This window comes from Peromyscus californicus, unplaced genomic scaffold (assembly GCF_007827085.1).
Source record: "Peromyscus californicus insignis strain IS unplaced genomic scaffold, ASM782708v3 Scaffold_4__1_contigs__length_199733344, whole genome shotgun sequence".
Taxonomy (NCBI): domain Eukaryota; kingdom Metazoa; phylum Chordata; class Mammalia; order Rodentia; family Cricetidae; genus Peromyscus; species Peromyscus californicus.
Window position 1 is genome coordinate 178,623,107 of NW_026294562.1, and position 10,653 is coordinate 178,633,759.

The window sequence follows — 10,653 nt, forward strand, 5'->3', positions numbered from 1 at the left end:
CATTGTGTATATGTACCACATTTTGTTTATCCATTCTTCAGTTGAAGGGCATCTAGGTTGTTTCCATGTTCTGGCTATTACAAACAATGCTGATATGAACATAGCTGAACAAGTGCTCTTGTGGTGTGGTTGAGCATTCCTTGGGTATATGCCCAAGAGTGGTATAGCTGGATCTTGGGGGAGATGGATTCCCAATTTTCTAAGAAAGTGCCATATTGATTTCCAAAGTGGTTGTACAAGCTTGCATTCCCACCAGCAGTGGAGGAGAGTTCCCCTAGCTCCACATCCTCTCCAGCATAAGGTGTCTTCAGTGTTTTTGATCTTGGCCATTCTGACTGGCGTAAGGTGGTATCTCAGAGTTGTTTTGATTTGCATTTTCCTGATGATTAGGGATGTTGAGCAATTCCTTAAATGTCTTTCAGCCTTTTGAGTTTCCTTTGTTGAGAATTCTCTGTTTAGTTCTATAGCCCATTTCTTAATTGGACTGTTAGGCATTTTGATGTCTAATTTCTTGAGTTCCTTATATATTCTGGATATCAGTCCTCTGTCAGATGTGGGGTTGGTGAAGATCTTTTCCCATTCTGTAGGCTGTCGCTTTACCTTGTTGACCGTTTCCTTTTCTCTATAAAAGCTTCTCAGTTTCAAGAGGTCCCATTGATTGATTGTTTCTCTCAGTGTCTGTGCTACTGGTGTTCTATTTAGGAAGTGGTCTCCTATGCCAATGCATTCAAGACTACTTCCTACTTTCTCTTCAATAAGGTTCAGAGTAACTGGATTTATGTTGAGGTCCTTGATCCACTTGGACTTAAGTTTTGTGCACGGTGATAGATATGGATCTATTTACAGCCTTCTACACGTTGATATCCAGTTATGCCATCACCATTTGTTGAAGATACTTTCTTTTTTCCATTGTGCACTTTTGGCTTCTTTGTCAAAAATTGTATGTTCATAGGTGTGCGGATTAATGTCAGGGTCTTCAATTCGATTCCATTGGTCCACATGTTTTTTTGTATGCCAGTACCATGCTGTTTTTATTACTGTAGCTCTATAGTAGAGCTTGAAGTCAGGGATCGTGATGCATCCAGAGGTTGTGTTATTGTACAGGATTCTTTTTGGCTATCCTGGGTTTTTTGTTTTTCCATATGAAGTTGAGTATTATTCTTTCCAGGTCTGTGAAGAATTGTGTTGGTATTTTGATGGGGATTGCATTGAATCTGTAGATTGCTTTTGGTAAGATTGCCAATTTTACTATGTTAGTCCTGCCTATCCATGAGCATAGGAGATCTTTCCATTTTCTGACATCTTCTTCAATTTCTTTTTTTCAGGGACTTAAAGTTCTTGTCATATAGGTCCTTCATTTGCTTGGTTAGTGTTACCCCAAGGTATTTTATGTCATTTGTGGCTATAGTAAAGGGTGATATATCACTGTTTTCCTTCTCCGCTTCTTTGTCCATTGTATATAGGAGGGCTACTGATTTTTTTGAGTTGATCTTGTATCCTGCTATGTTGCTGAAGGTGTTTATAAGCTGTATCAGTTCCTTGGTGGAATCTTTGGGCTCGTTCAAGTATACTATCATGTCATCTGCAAATAGGGAAAGCTTGACTTCTTCCTTTCCAATTTGTATCCCCTTAATCTCCTTATGTTGTCTTATTGCTCAGGCTAGAACTTCAAGTACTATATTGAATAAGTATGGGGAGAGTGGACAGCCTTGCCTCGTTCCTGATTTTAGTGGATTTTCTTTGAGTTTCTCTCCATTTAATTTGATGTTGGCTGTTGGCTTGCTCTAAATTGCCTTTATTATGTTTAGGTATGTTCCCTGTATTCCTGATTGCTCCAAGACCTTTATCATGAAGGGGTGTTGGATTTTGTCAAATGCCTTTTCTGCATCTAGTGAGATGATCATGTGGTTCTTTTCTTTGAGTTTGTTTATATGGTGTATTACATTGTCAGACTTTCGTATGTTGAACCACCCTTACATCCCTGGAATGAAGCCTACTTGATCATGGTGGATAATTGTTTTGATGTGTTCTTGGAGTCTGTTTGCCAGTATTTTATTGAGTGTTTTTGCATCAATGTTCATGAGGGAGATCGGTCTGTAGTTGTCTTTCTTTGTTGTATTCTTGTTTGGTTTAGGAATCAGGGTAATTGTAGCCTCATAGAAGGAGTTTCATAATGTTCCTTCTGTTTCTATTGTGTGGAACAATTTGGAGAGTATTGGTATTAACTCTTCTTTGAAGATCTGGTAGAATTCTGCGCTGAAACCTTCTGGTTGGGTTCTTTTTGGTCGGGAGATTTTTAATGACTGTTTCTATTTCCTTAGGGGTTATTGGACTATTTAAATAGTTTATCTGGTCTTGATTTAACTTAGGTATGTGGTACCTATCCAGAAAGTTATCCATTTCTTTTAAGTTTTCCAGTTTTGTGGAATAGATTTTTTTGAAGTATGACCTGATAATTCTCTGGATTTCCACAATGTCTGTTGTTATGTCCCCCTTTTCATTTCTGATTTTGTTGATTTGGATGCTCTCTCTCTGTCTTTTGGTTAGCTTGGATAAGGGCTTGTCTATCTTGTTGATTTTCTCAAAGAACCAACTCTTTGTTTCATTAATTTTTTGTATTGTTCTCTTTGTTTCTATTTTATTGATTTCAGTTCTCACTTTGATAATTTCCTGGCATCTATTTTTCCTGGGAGACTTTGCTTCTTCTTGTTCTAGAGCTTTCAGGTGTGCTATTAAGTCACTAGTGTGAGATTTCTCCAACTTATTTATGTGGGCTTTTAGTGCTATGAATTTCCCTCTTAGCACTGCTTTAATAGTGTCCCATAGGTTTGGATATGTGGTGTCTTCATTTTCACTAATCTCTAGGAAGTCTTTAATTTCTTTCTTTCTTTCTTCCTTAACCCATTGGTGATTCAGTTGGGTATTATTCAGTTTCCACGAGATTATAGATTTTCTGTAGTTTTTGTTGTTGTTTAAATCCAACTTTAGACCATGGTGGTCTGATAGAACACAGGAGGTTATTCCAATTGTTTTGTATCTGTTGAGATTTGTTTTGTGGCCAAGCATATGGTCGATTTTAGAGAAGGTTCCATGGGGTGCTGAGAAGAAGGTATATTCTTTTTTGTTAGGATGGAATGTTCTGTAGATATCGATTAAGTCCATTTGAGTCATGACATCAGTTAAGTCCTTTATTTCTCTGTTAAGTTTCGATTTGGGAGATCTGTCCTGTGGTGAAAGTGGGGTGTTGAGGTCTCCCGCAAGCTTATATTCTTAAAGGAACTCTGTAGATCTATTTTACAAACTTATATAGGGCTACCATTAGCATATATCTAACTTAGCAAACACCTAAAGATTTCTTAACACAGATCTAACAGAACAGAATTTCTACAAACTCACATATCTTATTTTCATCTTTTTCTACTTCTTACTCTTAATTATCATCACTATATTAGAAAGATTCTTTTAACTAGAGAGAAGTACATACATCATTTCTAATGTTTAGAGTTTATACTCAGCTTTGCTATACAACACTGGGATTTAGTGAGTGTTGTTGTTATAGAGTTGTGATACTTTTTGCTAGGGAACTGTAACATTGGGACAAAGCCACACCCCAAATTTGCCAAATTCTCTCAGCCGTACCAGAGCAGGCAGAGATGCACTGGCAGCGGTAAATGTTTTTTTAACTAGAGGCTGTCCCTTACAACCACATTTTTGCTTCAGGGAGAAGTTACTTTCTCCTGCCACTTGGACTTAGCATTTCAGCTGTCCCCAGGTCAAAAGCTTCCATAGGAAACTTTTTCTTCCCTATAAGCTCAAAGAAGAGCTTTTTTACTACCCGTAAAGCCCAAAGAAAGTTTTTTTCCCAGTTTGATTTCATAGCTCCCAAAGTTAGAAAATTGAAGAGTTTTTTTCTATCTAGTTGAATCCAAGAGTGTGGCTGCCTTTGCGTGGGTGGAAAAAGGCAGTTCCCAACTCAACAGGTACAGGGCTTATGCAGGGCTTCTTAGTAGGGGAGTTTTTCCAGGGTGAAGTTTTTCAGGGTGAGAATTGCTCAGATTCCAATCCCTCAGTTTGGAATAACTTAGAAATTGGGTAGAATTTATGCTCAGGGATTTGTTGTTTTTTTTTGATTGGTGTGCTGAGGAATAGTGTGTTTCTTTGACTCGTTTCAGGGCCAAAGTGTGTTTTTTTTTCCACTGGCCCTTTTTAACCTTTTGGCTCTGCTTTTAGAGCCATGGTTTCAGGATAACTATGTGTTTCTTTGGCTGGCTCTTTTATCCTACAATTTCGCTTTATATTTGAAAAAAACCCCATTTCCCACTTCAGTGTATCTTCTTAGGAATATGATATTTTGTTTAAATATGGGGAAATCCTGTGTATTTCCTCATTTTGATTTAGATCGTTATGCTTTTTGGTCACTCACTGTGAATTCATAGACTGTCTTATGGCATGGGTGTAGTGTGCATTTATATACAATTCTTAATCTGTCTCAGCAAGCACTACTATGACAGTGTCTGTCAGTCCTCATTGAAAATGACCCTGGAGCCTGTTTAGCTGTCCTCCTGCATTCACATGAGCTGTCAGCACTTTCCTTGGGACCTCTTTTACACTGAGCTAGTGCCATAGCTAGCAGCTACACGCCCAGCTCAGTAGAACTGTTCCTGCATGCAGATTGTTTCATGTTTTGTTGTGCTTGGCAAAACTCTGCCGTAAGACTGTCCTTTTTCATAGGCCGGCCAGCAGGCTGCCTTTGTCTTTCACCCTTGCAGTTTCCTTCATGACTGACCACTTGTCAGATAATATGACACATTCCAAGTGACAATGACTGAAAGTTGGAAGGTTCATCCAGGCTCCTGATCAGAAAAAAAAAGTGTCCTCTTATAGTAGCTTAGAACCAAGTGAGTAGAAGATCATGGGATTTGTGATACTTGAATTCTGATAGTGGAGAGAGAAAATGAGAAATAGATAAGATAGATAGATAGATAGATAGATAGATAGATAGATAGATAGATAGATAGAACTGTGCTCTGTATTTAATTCCCATTATTTCTGTGTTTAGTTTTAAATATTTGCATATTATTTTTCTTTCACTGTAACAATGAACATATTTCCTCTAACAACCTATAGAGATCTTAGTTTCCACACCCTGTACTCCTTCTAATTCTTTTCTGAGTCCTCACTTCTCAGTACCTACTAACCTTCTGTCCCTCTTTACAAAAGAAAAAGCTTTCAAAAGATAACAAAAAAATATGATAAGATATCGTTTTGGGACAGCATCTCCAAGAAAAGTTAATGTAAATTAAATAATTTGAAAGATGGTATCTTGCATGGGTCGAAGAATGGCACTCCCTAAAGACAGATGCCTGCTAAATGATAAGTGCTAGAGAAGGGCTTAAACCTCCGGAGATGTTGACCATGAAGGTCCTTAGTACCTCCTAAAATATGAAAGTTATTGTGATCCTGTTGTAACTTGTGAGCAAGAAGTAGAAAAGGGTCAAACTGAATGATTTGCAGGATAGGAAAATTTCCAAGATGCCTGGAGGTGGAAGCCCCTTTCTGATAACCAGTTGGCTGGCTTTCATAGACCAAGCAGGCTCTTCCATCATTTTGAGTGAGAATGGTCTGGAATTGTGCTATTAGGTTGTTGGATGTCTCTCCCATATAGTAAAATTTCAAGAGAAATGTATACACTGGTACAGAGAAAGGACAGTTGTTAAATATATTTGCAATAACTCTCCAATTTGATATGTGTACACATGCACAGAAAGGAATTCTTATCTTGTACTGCAATCCACCAGAAAATCTCCTGTGACTGAGGAGTTCCAGGTCTAGAGGGAAGACAATTGTTTTGTTGAATGGAATGGTTGAGTGTCAAAGTTTCTCTTCTAAACCTTTGTGGTTTTGCAGGAGATTAGTGTAGTTTCAGGTGTAGATGTAACTGTTACAGCCTGCCTCCTTGCTGGCCTTCCTTTGGCATTTGATTCTGTTGCTGATGGAGAGAGTTGTCATCATTTAGGCTACTGAGACTCAGTGGCTGCTGTTGTGATGGGATGGCAGGCTGGTACTCAGAAATGGATCATGTACAAAGCAGTCCATCCAAAGCTCAGGAATTGTCTTGCAAGTAGGAGCCCAGTCAAATTGAGAGCTAGAGCAGTGGGGTAGAATAGAGTAGCATGGTTTTCTATTCCAAAATCAAGTGAACATCCTATTTTGATGTCTTAGCAGTGATTACCTCAGATGGATGGAGACCTTAGAAAGCAATTGAACAGATTAATGCAGTGATAGACAGGTCTGTGACTGTGAAGCTTAACTGTACATACTAGAAGGAGCCATGGAGAGTCATAATAACTTGACTTGTCATTCTAAATGTTACTTGCATTTGAACATCAGGCCCTGGTGGAAAATGGTCTTTTTGGAAGCTAGAGAATAGAAGAAGTGGAGAGTTAACTGAAAGTAAGGGACTTCCATGTATTGCTTCCACAGGAAACACCAGTAAGTCGGTGAGTGTAATGTGAAGTATTCTACCTTCTATGAATTTCAGTGTGGAGAGCCTTTAAACACCAACACCTGGTCTTCCACATATCTCATTCTTACTATTACAAGAAATTGATCATGTTATTGCTTTGCACATCAGTGTAGATTGCAGCATTTTTCAGGAATATCTATGTTAGGGCCTGATCTTGGTTCAGTAACAGCAATGAATAGGGAATATGTGATGTCTACACACCATGGAAATCATTTCCACTAAAGTGATGAATGCAGTCAAGGTGATTGCAGGAGAATTCTTGTAACTCAAGATAATCATATTATACCAAATGTATCAAGTCCCAGACAAATATCTGATGCTGCCTCTATAGATAGATCTGACATTACGTATATCTACATGGTTCCCTTTCTGACATTGGATGCAATGCTCTTGAGTAGATGATCAATGCCTAAGTTTTTGGTGAGAGTTAAGGATGGTAGGTATTGGTCACAAAGTTGCTGGGCTCAGTATACAATATATAGGTTTAAAAGAACGTGTTCAATGAATAGTATAATGGGAATAAATGTCATTGAGAAGGATTCAATACAAGTACAGCATTGTATTAATTACTTTAATATGAAACAATGCTTCTAGAGCTTTATTTATTAGGGATTACACTACAAGATCCTTAGTTTGAAAACATAAAGATTAAAATAATAATATCAAGGTGAGACGATATCCATCTGAATGTGTTTCTACTGCTCCTAAGGTGTAAAGTGAAGCACAGTAGTCTCATGGCAGAGCCCAAATCTGTAATTAAATTCAAATGCCCCACTTTGTAGAAGTAAAAAAGCAATCATAACTTTATCACAAAAGCACAAAATATCCGGGATAGCAAAGCATACCTCATATGAGGTCAGGACTTCACAAGCATTGTAGCAAGTACAACCTACAATTGAAACAAGGCAGATTGTCAGAATAAATGAGTCTGAGTTAAGTTCCTTTGTCAACACATGCGGTTTAGTCTCTTTGGATTTTATATATGTACCAAAAATGCACCCTGGAATACACATGGCCTCTTCATCAATTCATGCACAGAAATGTGTTTATCCACATGTATAGAAAGAACCTTGATTCCACCTGGCTTCTTGGAGCATTCCTATACTCCCAGCACTCTTGAGGGAGTGACAGAGGAGGAGGCAGAGGTGGAGACAGAGGCTGAGATGGAAACACAGGCAGTGGGAGGCAGACAGATGTTTGTGAGTTCAGTGCTTGCCTGGTCGATGGAGCCAGTTCTAGGACATGCTGGGCTATGGAGAGGGTCCCTATATCAAGAATCTAAAAGTGAGTTAATAAATAAGTAAATTTTTTCTGTATGTAACACTGGAAAAAGATAATGCCAAATGCCTCAGAGGCCAAAGTGTAACAAACTCTGATACTATTAGAGCACAGAGTAGCACAAAGAGTTGAAGGTTCAGGAGATGCCAGTTTTCTTCTCTCCCTTCTTCCACAGTGAGTGACAGACCATCACAGACTCCAGGATGTACATGCTGAGGTGGCTTGAAGGCTTTTTAAAGGTCTCATGGCTGAGTTCTTAGTCTGGTTTTGCCCATGACCATACCTAGGTCTGCTGGGCCTGCAGAGTATGACTTTCTAAGTTTTACTCTCCATTTGCTGGGCCGTGTTGTTAATATCCCCTTCTCTGGCCCCAGCACTGGCCCCAGCCTCTCTCTTTCCACCAACTGCTAACACTAGATTCTCACCAAAGAATTTCCATGAAGCAGATTAGAGCCTTTCTCTTCCTTCATCCTCAACTGGTTTAAGGACAAGACCTTATCTTTACTGGGCCTTATCGCTCCTGATGATCATGGAGTCTTTGCATTAGGTGGCTGTGGGAACCTGGAATTGCTTTAGTTCTGAGAGGGAGTTGAGCAGTTGGGAAGGTGAACTTTTGCCACCAGTGTAATCATGTCTGCAAGTCCATGCTGGAGGTCAACACACTGTGGATGCCCCAGGCTCATCCTGACCATGACTGCTGCTTCCCAAGGTTGTGGTGTCAGAAGCAAGCTTCTGCCCTAGGCTCCCAACATCAGTCAAGTGCAGGGGTTTCTACATGTGGGGTTTGCTAAAGGGAGGAGAGATGGGTTTTGGTTTTCTCTTGTGCACTCATAGGCATCCAGAGGCATTGAAAGATTGGCTGTCATCTCATGCAGGTTGTCATTCTCTGTTTGTTCCAGGCATGGAGCTTGTGGCAATGCCAGAAATTTTGAAGGTTGTGGATGGGGACAGTTAATGACTTGACACCATCAACATGTTGTGTCCTCATCTGCTAATCCAGTTGCAGGAGTAGCAGAGTTCTGCTCTGCAGCAGACAGAGAATCTGGCTTGATGTGTGATTCCCAGGGAAGTCTCCCTTTGCACCACTGAAAAAGAGTCAAGGAAGAAGTCAGTACCAGGTAAGTGGGATGTCCCCTCCTCTCAGTGCACCTCTGCACTTAGGCCCCTACAACAGCTGGATGACATTCTTGGGATCTCTGCCACAGCTGCAGATATTCAGAAACATCAGTCTGAGTTGAGTTCCAGTTGTAAACACATTCAGTTAAGTCTCTTGGGATTTTGGGTAGGTACCAAAAGTGCACCTTGGTTTACACATGGCCTCCTAAACCATCCATGCTGGGAAACCTGGATATCTACATAGACAGAAATAAACCTGATTCCATTTAATTTGTGGCAGCATTCCTTTAGTCTCAGCACTCTTGAGGCAACATCAGGGCCAGGGTCATGGCCAAGGCAATTGGAGAGGCAGAGACAGAGTCATAAGCAGAAGCAGAGATATTGGCAGAGGTAGAGGCAGGCTGATGTTTGTGAGTTCAAGGCTAGCCTGATCAACATAGTTAGTTCTTGAACATGCAGGGTTATGGAGAGAGAACCTGACTCAAGAAACTAAAAGCAAATTAATAAATCTATGAGTTGTATTTCCTACGTGTCACCCTGTCAAAAGAATGCCACATGACTCAGAGGCAATCGTGTGAGTAACCCTGATAATATTAGAGCACAGAGTATGCCAAAGAGTTGAATGATCAGAGATAGTCCAGGATGGAGCAACACACCAGTCACTCAAGAAATCCTGGCTGTAGTTGACAGATGGTCTCTCAGGGAAGTAAAGCATTTGTTGCCAGAAAAAAAGAAGCAGTTATTTGTGAGGGGGTCCTAGAGAACTGGAGTACATCTTTGCTATTGCTACACCAGTAAGAATATTAATATGTAGATTATTTAGAATTAGATAAAATACATAAATCATAAGAAAGAAGGCAACACAGGTAGTAAAGGACAAAGAAAAAGAGAGTCTACTCTGTTATAATCAAAAGAATAGTAAGCACATACAAATGTTCCTATTGAGAAGGAATGAAGTAAATTCGTAGTGAACCTCCTAGATGCCACTTAAGGCCAACTAGAAAAGAAATGAGAGCCACCACTGAGAGAGTTCACAGAAAGGAATGTTATACAGTGCTGGAGGGGATGGGAAGTTTTCCAGCCTGACTGGATGTCAGTGTGGAGGATCCTTCAAAAGCCTAAACCCGGCCCATCACATGATCCATATATGCCTTTCCAAAGAACTCAATATATTAGAGGGGTACTTGCCAATCAACGTTGACTGCAGCACCACCTGCATTTATTAGAAAACCAAGCATGGTGTCCAACAGCATTGCCATGGGTGAAGAAAATGGGATGTCCGAAGAATGTGAAGTCTTTTCAGCCATAGGGAAAATGAAGTTATGTTGTTTGCAGTATGTGGATTTGACTGAGGCTCGATGAGATGGCTCAAAGATAAGAACACTTGCTTTTCTTGCAGAGTCCCCAGGCTTGCTTCAGAGCACCTCCTGGTGGTTTTGGATCTCTGTCTATTCTAGATCCCAGAGATCTGATGGTCTCTTCTGGCCACTGTGGACACTCCATGCATGTGTTCCACAGGAATTCAGATGGATGACAATCAAAACATACACACAAAATAAATTAAAGTATTAAATGGATGATTTCAAAGATGGATACAACTTCAGACATACATCGTTATGAAGGAAACCCTTCTCAGGGAATTGGTCAACCTTGTATATTTTCTCTTTAAGGTGGGTGCTTTATAGTGTGCACATGGAATCCTGTATTTCATTTCATGAAATTTCAGGAGGAGC